Raw genomic sequence first — 20,452 nt, 5'->3', positions numbered from 1 at the left:
CAGAAATAACAAAGTACATTATTCTCAAGCGCACCTGGAACATTCTGCAGGCTAGATCATATGCTATGCCATAAAACAAACTTCAATAAATTTAACTGTAGAGAAATAATACAGTTTATGTTCTCTGACCACTCTAATTTATTGGAATTAGAATTCAATAGCAAAAAGAAATTTAGAACACTCATAAATATGTGGAAATAACACGGCACACTCCTAAATAACCTGTAGGTCAAAGAGGAAATCGCAAACAAATTCGAAGTTCTTTGAGATAAATGAAAATGAAGACCTAACCTACTAAAACTTATGAGATGCAGCTAAGGCATTGCTTAAAAGAAAATGTTTTAGCTATAATTGCCTATATTCAAAAAAATTAAGATCTCAAATTAGTATCCTAACTTTCCACCTTCAGATACTGCAACAAAAAGAGTAAACCAAACCTGAAGAAAGCAGAAGGAAGTACATGATAAAGATTTTGATTCCAGAAATTAATGGTGTATAGAATAGAAAAGCAATAGAGCAAAATCAATGAATGTTTTGTACCTGTTGGGTCCATCTATTCTGTACGCCTTCGACACCCTTGTTTTCAGAGACAAATACCACAACTGATGTCCTTCATACCTGGATTTGTACATATCAGTCTTGTCAAGAATTGAGCATGGCAGGCAGATTTTCTCATTGAATGTAGATCCCCAGCATGTATTCTAGGCCGTGGCTTCCTCTGCTTTCTGTCTACAGTCCTTTCTTTGCTTCCCATCTTCCAGATAGTTGTTGAAAGTACTTCTTTTTGGTGGTTTTCTTCCCATCCTGTTTTGTTGTTTTTTGTCATTTGGAAAAATTTTTATTTCTTCTTTATCGGTCTCCTAGAAGAGACAATACTTCAATGCATGTAATTGTCATTTTTAACTTGAAGCCCTAACTTGGTTAATTGTACATAGTATCATCACAATGGAGATGCATCAATTTCATGAGCCTAAATCAGTGACTACTACGTCAAATACAAACATATACTTAATTTCAGGCCTTGTTGTGTTGGTTAACCTGTTGTTCTTACCTTTGCTACATGTGCTACCGGGGAAGAAATGTTTATAAAACTCAATGCTTAGGGGCACCTGGGTGGCTCAGTCGGTTAAGCGTCCGACTTCGGCTCAGGTCATGATCTTGCGGTCTGTGAGTTCCAGCCCTGCGTAGGCTCTGTGCTCACAGCTCAGAGCCTGGAGCCTGCTTCGGATTCTGTGTCTCTCTGTCTCTCTCTGCCCCTCCCCAACTCTCTCTCTCTCTTTTTCTCATAAATAGACATTAAAAAATTTTAAACTCAATGCTTAAATGAATTAAAAAGTCATCATATGTTTGAGAGATGTGTACAGGTTACTGCAGTGAGTTTTCCACCACTTATGCTATAGAATTTAGAGGTCAAGCATTTCTGGGTCTCCTGGGCATCTCAACTGGTTAGTGTCTGACTCTTGATTTTGGCTCAGGTCATGAGCTCACAGTCGTGGGATCGAGCCCCATGTCAGGCTCCATGCTGAGTGTGGAGCCTGCTTGGGATTCTCTACCTCCCTTGCCCCTCCACTGCCTCTTAAAAAAAAGGCGGGGGGGTGGGGGGGAAGCATTTCTCTTATTAAGAGGCTATGTGTTTAAAAGCTGATTCCTCTTTTAAAATTACACATTCAAAATTAAGAAACCCTAAAATAAAATATTACTATGACGCTAGCATTTTTCATATGATGGCATTTTAAATATCTTTTGTGTTTTTATATGAGTGTGTCTACATCTATCTTATGGTACTTCAATGAAAAATAAATTCAAACAAGAGTGTATATGCTTACTTGTGGGCTTCAAGATCAACCTAGTTCTATTTTACAAGAACAAAACAGTGTCACGTTATGTATTGGTAACATCCACACAGAGCTATAAATATAATATTTCCCATATCTGCAGCTCAAAATTCACTCATTTAAAAGGTCTGAAGATATAATTTCCACTATGCTGAAAAAGTATAATCAACCATAAATCTTCTCTGCTTTATATGGTGACCACAGGTCACATCTGCTATACAAAGTACACTTGCTATATATCAGCGTTATCAAAATAATCATATCAAACAATAAACAGGCCAATGCTGGCTTATTAGTCAATTTTATTTATTTTTTATTTAAAAAAAAATTTTTTTTTAACGTTTATTTATTTTTGAGACAGAGAGAGACAGAGCATGAACAGGGGAGGGGCAGAGAGAGAGGGAGACACAGAATCGGAAGCAGGCTCCAGGCTCTGAGCCATCAGCCCAGAGCCCGACGCGGGGCTCGAACTCGCGGACCGCGAGATCGTGACCTGAGCCGAAGTCGGACGCTCAACCGACTGAGCCACCCAGACGCCCCTATTAGTCAGTTTTAAAATACAGTTGGCAGTTTGGATGATATTGGTCAGTAACTTCGGTTATTTATTTGGTATGTTATAAGGCCAGCGTAAAGCATGATATTAAATTTTGTAAATGCTTCACTGATTTCTGGTATGTTATCATTTATTTTCAGAAGAAGTTTTTTTAAGTTTATTTATTTTGAGATAGTGAGCAGGGAAGGGGCAGAGAAAGAATCCCACATGGGCTCCGCACTGTCAGCGCGGAGCCCGTGGTGGGGCCCAAGCTCATGAACTGTGAGATCATGACCAGAGCGGAAATCAACAGTAGAAGAATGCTTAACCAGGTGAGCCACTTTAGCACCCCTAGTATGTTATCATTTAAATTGTCTTGAATCATCATAAAAATTGAGGTCAACCTCTCTCTCTGGGGCCTCTTTTACCTGAGAGGAAGCTTAGGATGAAAATCCAGAATACTGGCCTTTAACCCCAGTTCTGGAACTATCAGGTATGACTTTAATTTGGCTTTTTTCCCCCCCTATTTACTTCACTCTGTTTGTCCTTTAGGTTTCATATATGCATTAAATGAAAATGTAACAGCTAGACCCGTCAGCTCAGAAACATATTGGATGATTGCATGAGATGCCTTGTAGGAAAGGGCTTTGGAAGTCACCATTTCCAACCTGAGAAAATGTTGTGGACGAGTAGAGATTTCCAAGTTACAAATCAGCAGAAAGAGACTGACTTCCTTATAGAAAAGGATGTCCTTCCAAGGGTCATGTATCTAGCTTCAGTGCAGTTTAAGAATCTAAAATTTAATTACTTATATTTATATGAGTGTTTTATTACATAACTTTAAAGTCAAAACCATTAATCTTGTCTTTATTTCAAGACAATACCCAATCAAGGGTATAATTTCACAGCTTTAGTGCTACCTTTAACATTAAATATATTATCTTCAGGCAGGAAAGTGAGGGTGGGGTGTTTTGAATAAGAAAAAAAAAAAAAAAAAAAGAGGCAGGCAATGTTTTTTGTTTTGTGCTGGAAAGTGGAATAGAGGATAATCTTTGGAGCCAGACAGTTCTGGGCCTCCGTTTTGGCTCTGCAGCTTCGTACTTACACCTGACCCGTTTCTTCATCTGTAAAATGGGGATAAGAACTACTTAACACATAAAACTGTTGTGGGGATTCTGTGAATGATCGCATAGGAAAAAGCACTCAGCACAAAGGTTTGGGACCTGGTGACTGCTCAGTAAATATGACTTATGTTGTATACTAGTGGCCAAAGCTAAAAATGAAAAAGCATACTAAACCATATCACTAAGACCGTTATCTCTCTGCAAGTGGATTCCATTCTGGGCACTTCTGTTAAATAGTTGTGTACTGTTTCCTGAATAGTAGGTCGTGAACAAGTTATACGTGGAACAGTTTTGGAATGTGTAAAATATGTTAAGGTAGGAAGAAAGGTGTCTGGCTTTTGATCTGACCGAACAGCGATTTATACTTTTACTGAACTTGGAGACAAGCTAGAGTTAAGCAGGCAGTACATTGCCAGGTACATAAAGTTGGAAATTACTCCCACTCTCCTGCTATCTTGCCCATTTCTGTCTTCTGCCTCTTACTTTTGTCTTCTCTGCCTCTCGGATCTTGACTTTCAGCTTCTGATAGTTGTCTTGGATTCTTCTGGCTTTTAACAAAAATACAATTTTCATCTGCTGCTTGGATTTACTGATTCTGATCTGCTCTGTGTGACTGCCAAACTCTCTCACGCCATGATTTCATGAATTCCCCCACTGCCAGTCAGATATGCTCTGGTCACTTATTCCTCTGCTCCCTCCCCCTACCCACCCATGGAGCTGAGCTCGCAAGAGCTGTGCTGGCCCTCCGGCTGTCTGATGGGGCAGAATGAATACGTGGTTTATCGTTTTCTCCTAAAAAGAAAAATCAGTTAATTGTACACTAGACTAGTTCCCAAGCCTGGATATGTACCAGAAAGCACACTCGGCAAGGTTTTTGTTTGTTTTTAACTATACATAACCAGATTTCACCTCAAACCTACTGACATGGAATATCTGTGGGTGGGATCCAAGGATCCTTATTTTTAGGCGTGTCCCCTCGTGTTTCTCGTGCCAGCAGGCTAGCATCAGGCCACAAAATTGTGTTTGTGGAAACCAGTGTGGTTGACATTTATTATGCTACTAGAACCCACAATGAAAGGCATGAGAGCATGAGTGTTATCGTGCTCATCATTGAGTACCCTATAAAAAGCACAGTGACTCACATGTCTTAGTCCTTCAATGAACAGTAGAACGAGGAATGAATGTGTTGATGAATTTAGTACCAAGATCACTATCAAGCAAGTAGAAGGGATAGAGAACCAGAGAAGAACTCATCCTGGATGGAAGGAAGATAACCCAGTGACAAGTACCCCTATTGTCAAGTTAGAAGAATAACTTCTTAAGGAACTGGCAGGACCATTTGATCCAAAGTGGTTAGAAATCTGATCTTCGGGAGAGACCATAAGGGTACCATGTTTCCTGGAACTTTTCACATCATTGCTTCGTTCAAGAGAAAATCTCAAGAAACCTACTGTGACATCAGTAACCTAGCAAAGAGGATCATGGATGTATTGCCTGTATTGTGAAATTAACCCAGATTATTATGAATGAATCGTTTCTTTACATTTGCTTCTCAGCTCCACTATATTTATTATGTGGATACTTAAATGTATTTTTATAATGACTATTTCAGACCTTTTTCTTCTTGAGTTGTGTGCTTGCTTTTTTGTGCTAACCGTTATTTAGAAGAGTCTCAGGACAATCACTTATATCCACATACCATGTCTGATGTCTAATTCAACCTCCAAACAGCTTCTCCATTTCTCATGTCACATGGTAGAATGCTACTCTATTCTTTGGTGACTTCCGTGATTGCTGTACAAAAGTATTTTCACACTCTTACATGTCCTCTATAAACCAGATCAAGCAGGGTTGATTGATTATATACCCGTTAGGATCATCTTTTCCTTACCATGTTCAGAAATGGCAGCATAGGCTTGAAAAGCTTAATAACACCATCATAGTTGGCTGCCAAAGACTGGTGATCAATGTCAAGAATTTCCTTTCTAAAAGAATTCACTACCTGAAGCTTTTAAAAGATTCATGTTTTATATTTTCTTTTCTTTTCTTTTCTTTTCTTTTCTTTTTTTTTTTTTTTTTTTTGGTGCATAAGAAAACAAAACCTTCCTTCTCAAACCTTTTAAAGCTAGTTGTACTTATTTCTCTATGACTTTTTGTAATTTCCTGTATTCTAAATACCTATAAGGGTCATTTTTTTTCAAAATCAGGAGGATGGAGCTGGGGTTAGGGACAGGCTTATATAGACTTTAAGTGCCTTTAAAAGAAAATCTATAATTGAGAAAAGTGGTTTCTAGGGAGAGATGTTGATTTTAGTTTTGACCACAGTAATATCAACTTGCAAAAAATGTTGCCTATTAACTGATATGAATTATTATGTATTTATTTTCTAGCTTCATTGTTCTGGTATGTTGTACTCTGTGTGTGTGTGTGTGTGTGTGTGTGTGTGTGTGTGTGAGTGTCCTTAGTTTGGACTTGTGAGCTAGTAATTGAATTAGATAAGAGCAACTTAGTCTCAAATAGTCATGCAGAAATTAAATTGCATTCTAGAACCGTATGTTCTTCTACTTTGGCTCAAGCTTCAAAAGGTTACATGTGCTCAAGTCCAATGGCACTAGCCCCATATTTGGAAATCTTTCTCTGACTTTTCAAACTCAATGTACTTGAAATTGATTTTAACATACTACCATGCTCCCATCCCCAGATAACCTATCTCCTCTTTTACCTGCCTGGGGCTGTATCTGTTATCCTTAAGAAGTACAAGTGAAGAGCGATCGAAGACATTGTCCCCCTTTTATGTATGTGAGTACTGTACGGTAGAACCTCCTTCCCCAAGGACAGTCCAGAGTGGACTTCAGAGCTACCAGGCTCAACTAACATACAACTGAACTTATTTTACAACGTTCTGGGTTTGCACTCTTATTTTCCCAAGCTCGGTTAATACCATCTCTGTACAGAAGAAGACATTGCAAATATTCTGAAGGGAACCACCTTACTGAAGTAAGTACACACAGCCACTACTGAGCTCTATACCCATGACAATGTTAATGAAAAAGATTACAGATGGCGCCATATTTTCCCTCAAGGTGCCCAAAGTCTGGAAGAAAAATTAGTTACACACAGAGATATTTACGATGCGGTGTAGTAACAGCTCCAGTTAATAGATGGGAACAACTAACTGAGCCATGAAGGTCTGAGATCTCATCCAGATAACATTATTCTGGGAGGAGTAGACTTCGCCAGACATGTAAGAAGGGAAAAGTTATTTCCAATCTAGTGCGCCTGGTTTTTTAAAGAAATGGAAAAACGAGAGACAGAATTTGGCAAAGGGAATAAAGTTCTGTGGAGCTGAAATGCAGGGTATGTATGGTGGTGGTCAGGAGGGACATGTGGAGAGTAGCCAGAAAGGATACTAGAGGGCAGTGAGACCCAGTGTTAGCGACCTTGCACATAACACCACCATGCTTGAATTTTATTCTGAGGGCGATGATGAGCCCTTGGGGCCATTTGTTTTCCTTTTTTTAGTTTTAAGACATTGGAGATTTTTTGTTTTTTTTTTTTTATCAAGATTGTATTTATGCTCTGGAAAGAATTCTTTGGCTAGAGTGTCGAGGATAGCCCAGAAGTACAGGGAGCCCGGAGGCAGGGAAGAATAAGAAACTTGAAGTGTTCTATTATGCTTCAGGTAGAGAGTGAAAAATAGAGAAAACAAGATGAATTGCGAGATATTTCCTCTTATATCCCTTTTGCGTCCTTTCGTTGTGTCTCTTCCCTTCACAGCATCTTCTGTCCAAGTGTTTTGCTCATCTTTGGCATTCACATACACCGATTTCTGGAATCTTTTATCAGGCAAATCTGTTGATGTTAATGGATGGTTGCCACGCACATATCTGACTAAAGAAACCAGCTTCTATTTGGACCAAGAGCCCAGATTTGGCTACTCACACTAATAATTTAGATACAGCTCAATGACTCCCACCTCTCTGCAGGTGGAAAGATGAAGAGGATTTCTCCTGAATGCCAAATGGTGAGGCTATGCCATGTTGCGGATGAAATTCTCTGTACTATGAAAGTGAACTGATGAGCCTCACAGGTTACTCCTCTGGGCTGCCTGGAAAAGCCTTAGTGAAATTCCCTTTTGCACCAAGGTTCATTCTGCATTACGGTAAACCCTATTTCCCCTCTACAGGGACTCCGCGGGGTTTTGTTGGATCAAAATGATAAATGGCATTTAACTGTTCAGAGATTTAAACAAACATCATCTGAGTTTAATCCTTTCTGAGCATGGTGATTGCTTGACTTCACAACACAATATGTTGACACTGTTACGGGCTTATCTTTTTTGTGTGTCTGCTATGAGTGAGTACCCAACAAAGGCATTAGTATTCATACTGCATCTTTGGAGATTTTGCCAGCCCTTTCCTCTTCTTCACATATCAGTATGATTAACTTTTTTCCATTATAGCTCTGTGTATGAATAAGGAGGGACATAGTCCTTTAATGCATGATCAGAAATGGACTTGGTCCTTTGAAAATCGGTAGTTGTTAAGTCCAAATGCTAACGTATTTCAAGAAAGGGAGTGGTACTTAAAACCAATGCTGCAGAGAGAAGTGTAGAATGGTTTTTTTTTTGGGGGGGGGGGGGCTTGTTCAGGAAACTGAGAAAGGCTGGTATCATTATTGAATATCTTTATTCCTTTCCATCTGCCAAAATATGTCAAGGGAGTAATTTTTCCCTTGCTTGATATTTTGGTCTATGTGCCATGTCCCATCAGACATTTCAAGTAGATATTTAAATGGACAGAGTGTCATAGCTCACAATATCTGTTTTGCACACAGCCACCTTTCTCCTGTCATGACTTTGAACAAAGCCTGTTGCTCTCTGACTTGGTTTACTCCCTTTGAAAGGTGGCACTAGAGTATAGAGATTTCTCTGATATTATGACATTGCGTTTGCTGTTGTTACTTTCAGAACACACTTGAAGGATCCCTAAAGGAGAGGAATTATTAGACTCTTAGCAAAGACTAAGGACATGCAGCACAATTAATGTAGTACATTATGAATTTAATAATACTTTAACAAATGTATTAATTTAACAAATGTTTATTGAGTCCATATTATTGTATTTTCATTGCATTGGCAAAATGTCACATGGAAGGAAGAGACATTCAGGGTCTCTTTTTTCCTAAAAGTCCAAGAGAAGACCCAATTATCAAATACATTACTGACTTTTAAAAAGCATATTACTTCAAGAACATTAAGCAAATTATAGACAAGTAGGTTTCAGATAAGTTACAAAAAGGACCTGAATAGGAGAATAATGGACCTGTCCCTTAAAGAAACCCCATCGGACTTCCTAATAAGGTGTGTCTGTTATCAATTGACGTGCTAATACAGAAGCCGTCTTTTCAGAGTCCAGGGGAGTTAATTCTATATTAGGTGGGACGGTGCATTCTTTGGTGACTCCCAACTGTCAGATTCTTTGATTCTGTTTGTGTCTGTGATTGATCCATGTAGGCAGCCCTGTGGTCTTCTCATGTGTATTTTGAAGAAAGCCATGGTACTCCTCAATACCCACCAAAGAAAATGTATAGATACTAATAAATACACAACTTACAGAGCATTCAGTTCAAGAAATAGAGGAGAATGATTTATATAAGATGGTCGGAAAGTTTCCCTTTAAAATCCCCGTCATATATCTTACTGCTACCCCAAAAGTCCTTCATGTGACTCCAGCCGTGGGGTTTTCTTTTTCTAGAACTTTCCTTCACGTGCTCCTTAATCTTAATCTTGCCTCTTTTCTCCCAAAGTCCTAATAGTAGCTCCTTGACCTTTCAAGATCTGTATTTATATTTCTCTGTCGTAGGCAAAACTGTTTAGAACCATAAAGTTCTCTCAATTCTCACCTTCCACAAGTATCAATTATTACTTCCTTCAAGAAAATGAAGTTCTTTCGGTCATCAGGATCCATTCTGGGAGACATTTATGACCGATAAAACCTGTATCTCTCCTGTCACATATAAAACATTTTGCACAGTGCGTATCACATAGTGGCCACTCAACAAAGAGGAGCTGCTGTTATTGCACTATTTTATTCATGTGTTCGTTCAAAAATACTGTGCGATTACCATGTGCTTAGCACATTTTTAGACACTTAGACTATGCCTATGCGCAGGATAAACAAAGCCCCGGTCCTTATTGATTTTACATTCTAATGGAAGGAAATGTTGTGCAAAAAAGATACATGCCATGATATCAAGTGAATTGATAAAAGTGTTAAGAAACACAATACAGCAGAATAGGCAAAAGATACAGATATAGTTGGCTATTTAAAATAAAGTTCTCAGGAAAAATCTCAAGAGTCCTGTGGACCATGTAGAGTATCTGCCAGAAGAATATCCAGAAAACTCTCTGAGCCTGACCAATTACAGTATCAACTGTTGAAATAATCCATTTTATGCCAAATAAATTTTCTTTAAAATAACCTCTCTGATCTTGAATATATACACATACATACGCATACATATCCCTATACATGCACATATAGGCATGCATGTTTTCAAAGATGATCATATGGTCAGTCTCCACACTATGGACATCTATCAGGTATTTGTAGCGCTACATAACATACTCGGAAAAAGCTCCATTATGTAAAATTACTGTGTCAGAAATAAGTATGAGGTCGGCGATAGATTCTGCTCAATAGAGTTGGTATCACTTCTTTGAGCCCAGCCTCCAATGTGCTTCACCAAGGGAACGCTAAAACTCTGTGTCACAACAAGAACCACTGAGTGAAGAAAGAAACTCTGCGGGCCAGTTCTTGGAGATGTAACCAAAAACCCTGTCCCCAGACAATGCTTTGAACTGGTTTTGGCTATTTTTCATTTGTCTACGTGCTGACGCAGCCTTCTTTGCTTAGAGAAAGCTTCGAGAATGTACAGGCGCTGAATTCTAGCTTCCTCTATGCAGCCACCCCAAACCATCGTACGGGTAGAAAAATAACAGAATTGGAAATGGAGCATTTGACACCAACGAACTCGTTCTTATCAAATAAGCCATGTCTTCCCAAAGTGAAAAACTCATTCCCATTAAGTTGGAATAAGACTGTCCAGCTTTTCCTCAGTAGCCTGGGTCCCTGGGCTGGATTTTTGATTAATTGCTAATACCTAACATGGACTGAATGGAGAAGCAATTAAAATGCATACTCTGTAAACCTGTGTTGAACTATGAGGGCTTGAGGCAAGGGGTCCTGGGGATGGGTAGTTTCCGGTTGTGTGGCCAGATGTAGCAAAGAAAAATACAGGGTGCCTGTTGAATTTGCATCTCAGATAAACAATGAATGATATCTTAGTAAATGCATATCCCAAATATTATATGGGACATACGTCTGGCACAAGGTATGTTTTGTTTATCTGAAGTTCAAGTTTCATTGCCATCCCATATTTTATTCGGAAACCCTACTCCAGACCACTGGCATATGATATGCAAGGCTGAGCAAAGGTGGACAGCAGAGTGAGGTTCTGGAGACTGGGCTCAAAAGGGCTGACTGAGGTCTAGAGATCTGGAGTCTCTACAAACCAGGACGGGGACGGTGGCAGTGGTGGGTTCGCTACGTGCCAAGCCCTGTGCTTACGCTTCATAAGCCTGGTCTCAGTTAGTCCCTACAAAAATTCTTCCACCGACGTAATAGTCTGAAGAAAGAGATTTACTCAGTAAACATTTCAGAGCTAGTGAATGATGGAGCAAGTTTGGAACCCAAGTAGTTTCTCTCCAGAGTCCATGCCCCTCATCCCGAGCCAGCACCTTTCCCATTGGCTCAAGGTTATTATCAGGCTGGTGTTACAGAGTCACTTAATGGTTGGCTTCAACTTCCAGTCCTCTGGGTCTGTTAGAGAAATTATATGCCTGGGGCCGCCTGGGTGGCTCACTCAGTTAAGCATCTGACTCTGGATTTCGGCTCAGGTCACGATCTCACGGTTTGTGAGATTGAGTCGAGCATCGGGCTCTGTGCTGACAGCTCGGAGCCCGCTTGGGATTCTCTCTCTCTCTCTCTCTCTCTGCCCCTCCCCCGCTCGTTCTTTCTCTGTCTTCTCTCTCTCTCAAAATAAACAAATAAACCTAAAAAAAAGAAATGATATGACTTTAAAGTTGGGAGATGCCTAGGGGTCTTGACTATTTATAATTCCTGAATCAATCCCTGGGAAGTGAGTCTTATAAAAATAAATGAAAAGAGTTGACCTATGCCACCAGAAAGTGTCGACAATGTTTCGAGGCAAAATGCCATATAGATACATTATCGATTCCATTGAATGCCCTTGATTGAAAAAAAAAAATAGAATGATCATCACTTATGTGTCACACATCTTCTTAGCATCTATTTTGTATAAATCACAGTGCTAAGGGCCCTGGGTGGGGAGGAAGACAAAGAAGTCCTAGCCTTTCCCCTCAGGGAATTCACAATTTAACTGGAGAGGCAGAGGAGTAAACAACTGACTTCAAATACCAGGCAACTGGAAGTAAGACCTTTACCAGAAGTACAAGCAGAGTGGGAACACAGACAACAGAAGATTCTCTGAGTGAGAAAGGGAAAAGATGAAATAAAGGAGGGAGGGCAGCGACATGAGGCAGATAGGATGACAGACAAAGAGACAGCAGGCATCTTTATGGTTATTTTGCTATGGAGAAATTAGTAATTTAGACAGAGGAATTTGATAATCATACAGTAATATTGGTTTGGAATTAATATACAGTGCTGCTTTTGTATTTTGAAGCTATGTTATTTTTTCTGAGGTCACCTCATAAGACTTCTGATGGAAATTTTTATTCAAGTCTTGTGTTCTCAAACTCGTGTATTGGGTTTTATTAATCATTTTCAAGTCACGTGGTCACAGTGTACAGGCAGGTATTAAGTCGCAGAGATCTGACTGAATAATACATGCTAGGAAAATAGTGGACAAGTACATTATATGGATGCTTTGAATTACATGTTAAAAAAAAGAGTTGAGATTCTATTCGTGTTAATCTAAAAGAAAATCATGCTAGATTTGAAACATGGTGTATGTTAATAAAAGAAATGAATGGGTATGGTATGTTTTCTCTATTATCGCATGGTTTATGTTACTTATTTATAACATGTTAGTGGATTTAACTATTTAATGGTAATAGTTTTCTTTTTGAGGAGATAGATATATTTAGGAACTTATTTCTTCCGAGATTCCTCCTTTCCATTGTGGGAACCTTTCTTTACTGTGCATTATAAGAATATATTGATCTATCATCATCAATTCAGAGAATGCTTTTTTTAATTCAAATATAATTAACATACAGTGTTATATTAGTTTCAGGCGTACAATATAGTGATTCAACAATTCAGTGCACTTCTCAGTGCTCATCAAGAGAAGTGTACTCTTAACCCCTTTATTTCACCTATCCTCCACCGCCTACCTTCTGGCAACCATCAGTTGTTCTCTGTGTTTAAGAGTCTGGATTTAAAAAAAATTTTTTTTAATCTTTATTTTTGAGAGAGAGAGACAGAGTACAAGCGGGGAACAACAGAGAGAGAGAGGGAGACAGACTCTGAAGCAGGCTCCAGGCTCTGATCTGTCAGCACAGAGCCCGTCACGGGGCTCGAACTCATGAACTGCAAGTTTATGACCTGAGCTGAAGCCAGACACTCAACTGACTGAGCCACCCAGGCGCCCCAAGAGCCTGTTTTTTTTAAAGTAGGCTCCACGCCCAACATGGGGCTTGAATTCGTGACCCTTAGATTAAGAATTGCATGCTCTACCAACTGAGCCAACCAGGCACCCTAAGGGTCTGTTTTTTTGTTTGTCTTTTTTCTTTGTTCACTTGTTTTGTTTCTTAAATTCTACATATGAGTGAAATTGTATGGTATTTGTCTTTCTCTGACTTATTTCACGTAGCATTATAATCTCTAGCTCCATCCATGTCATTGCAAATGGCAAGATTTCATTCTTTTTTATAGCTGAGTAATATTCCATTGTGTGTATGTGTGGGGGGGAATGGGTGTACATACATACACATGTATACCACATCTTCTTTATCCATTTATCTATGGATGGACACTTGGCATTGCTTCCATATCTTGGCTATTGTAAATAATACTGCAGTAAACATAGGGGTACATATGTCTTTTTGAAATAATGTTTTCATATTCTTTGGGTAAATACTCAGCAGTGGAATTAATGGATCATACAGTAATTCTATTTTTAATTTTTTAAGGAACCTCCATATTGTTTTCTACAATGGCTGCACCAATTTGCATTCCCAACAATAGTGCAAGAGGATTCCTTTTTTCTCCACATCCTTGCCAATACTTATTGTTTCTTGTGTGTTTGATTTTAGCCATTCTGACAGGTGTGAGGTGATATCTCACTGTGGTTTTGATTTGCATTTCCCTAATGATGAGTGATGTTGAGCATCTTTTCATGTGTTTGCTGGCCATCTGGAGGTCTTCTTTGGAAAAAATGTCTGCTAATGTCTTCTGACCATTTTTTAATTGGATTATTTGTTTTGTTGATGTTTGGTTGTATATGTTCTTTATATAGTTTGTATATGAACCCCTGATTAGCTATGTCATTTTCAAATATCTTCTCCCACTCAGTAGATTGCCTTTTAGTTGTGTTGATTGTTTCCTTTTCTATACACAAGCTTTTTATTTGGGTGTAGTGTCAATAGTTTATTTTTGCTTTTGTTTCCCTTGTGAGAAGACACATATCTAGAAGAACGTTTCTATGGCCGACGTCCAATAAATTACTGCCGATATTTTCTTCTAAGAATTTAATGGTTTCAGGTCTCACATTTAGATCCTTAATTCACTTTGAGTTTATTTTTATGTATGGTATAAGAAAGTGGTCCAACTTCATTCTTTTGCATGTAGCTGTCCAGTTTTCTCAATACCATTTGTTGAAGGAACTGCCTTTTTCCCATTGTGCATTCTTTCCTCCTTTGTGATAGATTGACTACACAATCGTGGGTTTATTTCTGGGCTGTTTATTCTGTTTCATTGGTATTTGTGAGTATTTTTGTCCAGGGCCATAGTGTTTCATTACTACAGCTTTTTAATATATGTTGACATCTGGGAGTGATACTCCAGCTTTGTCCTTTTGTTTTCAAGATTGCTTTGGCTATTCAGGGTCTTTTTTGGTTCCATGTGAATTGTGGGATTATTTGTTGTAGATCTGTGAAAATGTTGTTAGTATTTTGATAGGGATTGGATTAAATCTGTAGATTGCTTTGTATAGTATGGACCTTTTAGCAATATTCATTCTTCTAATCCATGAGCATAGAGTATCTTTGCATTTGTTTGCGTCATCTTCAGTTTCTTTCATCATTGTTTTATAGTTTTCAGAATACAGATCTTTCACCTCTTTCATTAAGTTTATTCCTAGGTATTTTCTTCTTTTTGGTGCAGTTGTACATGGGATTGTTTTCTTAATTTTTCTTTCTGCTTTTTCATTATCAGTGTGTAGATACGCAACAGATTTCTGTATGTTAACTTTGTATTCAGGGACTACTGAACGCATTTATTAGTTCTAGTAGTTTTTTGGTGGAGTCTTTAGAGTTTTCTGTATATAATATCATGCCACTGGCATATAGTGAAAGTTTTACTTCTTCCTTACCCATTCAGATGCCTTTTATTTCTTTTTCTTGTCTGATTGCTGTGGCTAGGACTACAATTTGATAAAAGAGGTGAGAGTGGGCATCCTTAATAAAAGTGGTGAGCGTGGACATCCTTGTCTTGTTCCTGATCCTAAAGGAAAATGTTCAGAAATCCCTTCTTGCCGTAAATGCCCTCGAGGAATTTGCAACCACAGCAGAGCCAAAATGACAGCAATTATAGATAGAATTATGGCTGTTTCAAAAGCTCTGAAATTTAAGCCATGAAAAGAAGTTTGAAACTTTATGGAAGATTATATATAACTCTCTGGGCCTTTAATGTCCTCAGTGTAAAAATGAGAATAATTTTGGCTACTTTGTAGGGTGGTATTGAAGATTAAAGAGATACTACACATCAAGTACCTACTACTGTGCTTGATGCAAAAAGAGGCACATATGAACCGACATCTGCTGTATTATAAGCTGCATTTTTTTTTAAGTTTATTTATTTATTTTAATAAATAAGGGAGAGACAGTGTGAGCAGGGGAGGGGCAGAGAGAGGGAGAGAAAGAGCATCCCAAACAGGCTCTGTGCTGGCAGCATGGCTCAAACTCACAAGCTGTGAGATCATGACCTGAGCTGAAACCAAAAGTCAGACACTTAACAGACTGAGCCCCCCAGGTGCCCCTAAGCTGCACGTTTTTAAAGGCTTCGTTTTACTTTTTTTTTTTTTTGCTGCTGTACCCCAAATAAAACAGTTTTGTTCCCACCACAGGTGGTCAGTAAATAGTTTGGGAATGAATGGAATTAAGTTGTGGTGGTAGAAATACCCTCTGTTGCTTACCTTCATGGAATAGCGATTATGAAAGATGATTATCTCTCCAAATTGTGGCCTTTCCACAAATCTGCCTGTTCATATTTTATAGCCCCATCACTATGCGTGTGTCTGTACAAAATGCTTGATCTATTCCCATAGAAGAGGTGGCTTGGATAAGACGAAGGCTTCAGAATTATACACTTTGAGTCATTGACTAATTAACATGTTAGTTCATTCATCTGATCGCATATTAGGTGCCAAGCACTAGGAGGATGTTAGAAATAAAGACAAAAAAGCTCTAGAAGAGCTGTCAGCTCGCACACTGAGTCAGAAGCATAAACATAATTACAATATGTGCTAGGAGCACAGTAGAGATGGTGGTCGTGCAAGGGAGAGAGGAACCAGTATTGCCTGGAACCAGCGAGCTGTGGTCTGAGGGATGAGCAAGATGTGAACAAGTGATTAAAGGCAAGGCAGGCCATTCCGGGCGTGTTCGCCATTGTTAATTGAAGGTTCAGTTTTAGGAATATCACATTTGAAAAGTTGGATGATGGCTTTTTTTGACCGAGTGTTCAGTTGGCGCAGCATCGTGGCCTGTCACCTGTCCTCTGCAGTTTATCGTTTCACCCCGTCCCTGTTGCCACGCTCTGATGAAAAGCACCAAATAAGTCCTCCGTGCAGGTATGTCAGATAACTCATAAGGCTTTAGAGGTTACTTATTTCATTTTCATTAGTGTTTTAAAGGAAGATAAAGATGATCATGGATGGAATGGAGGAAGTATTTGTGGGCCAGAGACTTTATTTTAAGCCTGAATCTGTAACTTCATGGCTTGCTTTCCTGCCTTACCAGATCTTGTCACTGAGCCCAATTTTCTTTAGGTCAGCAGTTGCTCTCCGCAAATAGCGATGGAGATAAATCAAGTGTTTGGGTCTCAAGTGTATGTTTCATTTGCAAATAGCGTTTTGTAAACAAGACTTCCCTTTTAACCTGCATGGGATGGGTTCTGCACTCTGAATGCTTAAAAATCCTCATCTAACACTCTTGAAGTCCAGCGCCCCAGCTTCAGTGCTGCTAAACGATGGCAAGAATAATTCCACAGTGTATCCATCAACTCAAGTGTAATGTATGTGTCACTTTCAGCCAAACAGTGACATAATTTCCCTATATGCTACTCGAGAAAATAATAGTGTTGTTAGTGTTCTGAGTACAGAATGATATTGGAATAATTTACGTACACCATGGATCCTGGCTGTGTCTGAAACCATAATGTTCGTTTCATCGGGACAAATAGAATCACACAGCTGTAGAGACGGCTGTGAAAACAGAAGAGGGGCTTTCAAATGGTGAACATTTTGCCTGTGGCAGAATGAAAAGAGGTGCATTTTTCAACAAAGATATATAAAACACGAATGTTAACTTTAAGAGCTTGAGATGAATTAATTCCAGCCCAATTCTTTAGATATGCTTTGGACTCTGTACTCTTTCACCCTCCCAATATATCTTGGTAGCATATAGTAGAAAATGGCCTTATTCATGGGCTTTTGACTGTTGGAAATCTCAAAATGTTAAGTTGGAAGTTCGATAAATAAAGGTCCCATCTGGCATCTTGGAATGTGGTCCATACTTGGAAATTGCTCAAATCATGGCTTGGAACCCAGTCTATAAGGAAGAGGCTACACTTTGCTTCAGTTGAACTCTTGCAAAGAACTTTCTAAGTGCCTCGTGCTTGGAGTGTATACTGAATTAACATGGACTGATCTCTAGGGGAATGGTTGATAATAGCGCCATGGCTTCCTCCTTGTTTTGTAAACTAAAATCAAATATGGTGGCTCCAGAACTAATGTTTTGGATGGCAAATCTGCCCCAAGGGATAGAAAGTTATAATATGTTAAAAAGCAGCCTAAGCTGTCCATGAACTTTGGTTGGTTACAAGTTCAGTCATTGTTTTATGATCACAGGTGCTATCCTTAGCCCCTGCTTCCATCATAATGTACCTCCACAGAATTCAAATGAGAACTGCCAACATCATTAAAGAACATTTGACATAATTTATACATCTTTTTCTCTCTAAATCCCTGCTTCTGGAATAGAAACTTCGTTTTTCTCATCTATCCTGTTAAAATGATGAAGATGTATACTTTCTTCTTCTAGGCAGGACTTTAAACATACCAAATTAATCTTCTCCGTTATAACTAAGTTTTGCCTTACAAGATTGTGCCCTTTGACTTACCGAAGGAATGGCACCACCCAAATCCTGCTTCGCTTGCAAAGGTCACGCTGAAAATTAGTTGCAAAGTCAGGGCTGGGACACAGGTTATCGAAATCCTACTCAATGGCAAACCACATACATCTTCACATGACAGAATTTCGTTATGGGTTTGTACAGAACAGAATCAGGGCTGAAGATCAAAAGGAAAAGGAAAAATAGGGTACAGTGAATATTGATGTACGAATGGGCCCTTGATGTTCTAGAACAGGATTTCTCAATAGGGACTCTATCACTCCCAAGGGGCCAAAATCGTTTCTATGGGAGGGAGGATCATAGTCTTGCTATTTTATATATAAAGCACAGATAAACAGCATGTAATCAGATATTCAGTATATCGGTGGTTTGAAAATTCATTGGGCAGGGTGTTCAGGAAGAGAAAAAACAGTCTAGAAAGGCTCCTTAGGGGAGTAAATAAGCAAACAAACTAAAAGTTTAAAAAACACAGTTATAGAACATTTTCTGTGTCTGGGCCAGAAAAAAAAAGTATAAATGAGAGAACATGTAGCCAGAGGGGTTGAAGATAAGGGGAAGATTTTTCATCCTCTTATAAGTGAGTAGCTATTTATTTATTTAAATGTTTGTTTGTTTGTTTGTTTATAGAGGGAGGGCGGGAGGGGCAGAGAGAGAGAGAGAGAGAGAGAGAGAGAGAATCTCAAGCAAGCTCCATGCAGTCAGAGCAGAGCCCTATGTGGGGCTTGATCTCACAAACTGTGACCTCATGACCTGAGCCAAAATCAAGAGTCAGATGCTTAACCAACTGAGCCACCTAGGCACCCCAGGTGAGTAGTTATTTATATACAACTCGATCAGAATCTTGGATAACCTGGAGTTTTGTGGTTTTTAGATACTGAGGTAGGCAAAATTCTAGGATGGCTCCCAAAATACCCACCCTTCCCCAGAGTGTGGACTGAACCCATCAATATGATGGAGTATCACTCCCATGAATATGTTATGTTCTATGGCGAAGCAGCAAAATTTTGCAAATGTAATTCAGGTCCCTTATCAGTTGACTTTGAGTTCATCAAAAGGGAGATTATCTTGGATGGGCCTGACGTCCTCAGATGAGTCCTTTCAAAGAAGGCTTAGGCTTTCCCTGAACTCAGAACTTGGAAACAGCAGATAAGTGCTTCTGGTGGCTCTGAGGAAGCAACTGCCATGAGGTCTATGGCTGCAAGGAAATGCGTTTCGCCTACAATCTGAATGATTTGGGAGATGAACTGTAAGCGTCACATGGGAAAACAGCCCTGGCTAAAACCTTGATTTCAGCCTGTGAGACCTTGGGCAGAGGAACCACTTAAACCCTGCCTAGACCCTTGACCCATGGAAATTTCGAGATAATAAATGTTTGTTGGTTTAAGCCACTAAATTAGTGGTAATTTGTGACACAGGAATAGAAAACTAATACAGGTATTTTAAAGAAATTAAAGGAGAGGCATTTCTTGGTGTTTCTGATCTCTCCACAACCATCTCAGAAATCTCAGACATTATTAATACCGAGTAGTTTTATCTCGCCAGGGATGATTACACTATTTCCTTTCATCTTCCTTCTAAATTTAAAGTTTTGGTTTTCAAATCAGGGAAACTACATTTTATGCCAAAAATCTTCTGAGACTCCCCACGTGTATTTAAAACGAGTAATATTGTTCTTAGAGAAACAAGAGTAATCAAGTTGTTTATTTTAAGGACTTATTTAAGGACTTACCGATTTTCTTAACCTACACTCTCGGGATACATCACCTATTTCCAACATATAATGATGACTCTGGGAGCTAGTTAACCCCACTACCTGCCTAGAACTGCCTACATCTGGTCTAGAACTCTCTCAGAATAATCCTCAGTCCACATTACTCCTGCCTCTTGAGAGGTCAGAGTCTTGGCATCTTTCTGAACCTTCTGGGAATAATCAAGTTAGAATACTTGCAGCTCACTGTTTTGTAATGCCTCATATACTTATCATCCATAGTTCTCTCTAAAAATATAAGCTGTGTTCCTCAGCTTATCTTGCTCTGCGCTTCCTCCTGTCCCACCGCTTGCTAGTTGTTGAAGCCTAATTCCTCGTGTGATGGTATTTGGAGGTGAAACCTTTGGGAAGTGATTAGATCATGAGAGTGGAGCCTGCATGATTGAGATTAGAGCCTTCATGAAAGGGGCCCCAGTGAGTTCTCTTGCTCCTTCTACCAGGTGAGAACACAGTGACAAGATGGCCATCTATGAACCGAGAAGTGATTTTGCCAGAAGCTTGGACTTCTCAGCTTC

The sequence above is a fragment of the Panthera uncia genome, chromosome X, assembly GCF_023721935.1.
Source record: "Panthera uncia isolate 11264 chromosome X, Puncia_PCG_1.0, whole genome shotgun sequence".
Lineage (NCBI taxonomy): Eukaryota > Metazoa > Chordata > Mammalia > Carnivora > Felidae > Panthera > Panthera uncia.
This window is presented reverse-complemented; position numbering follows the sequence as displayed.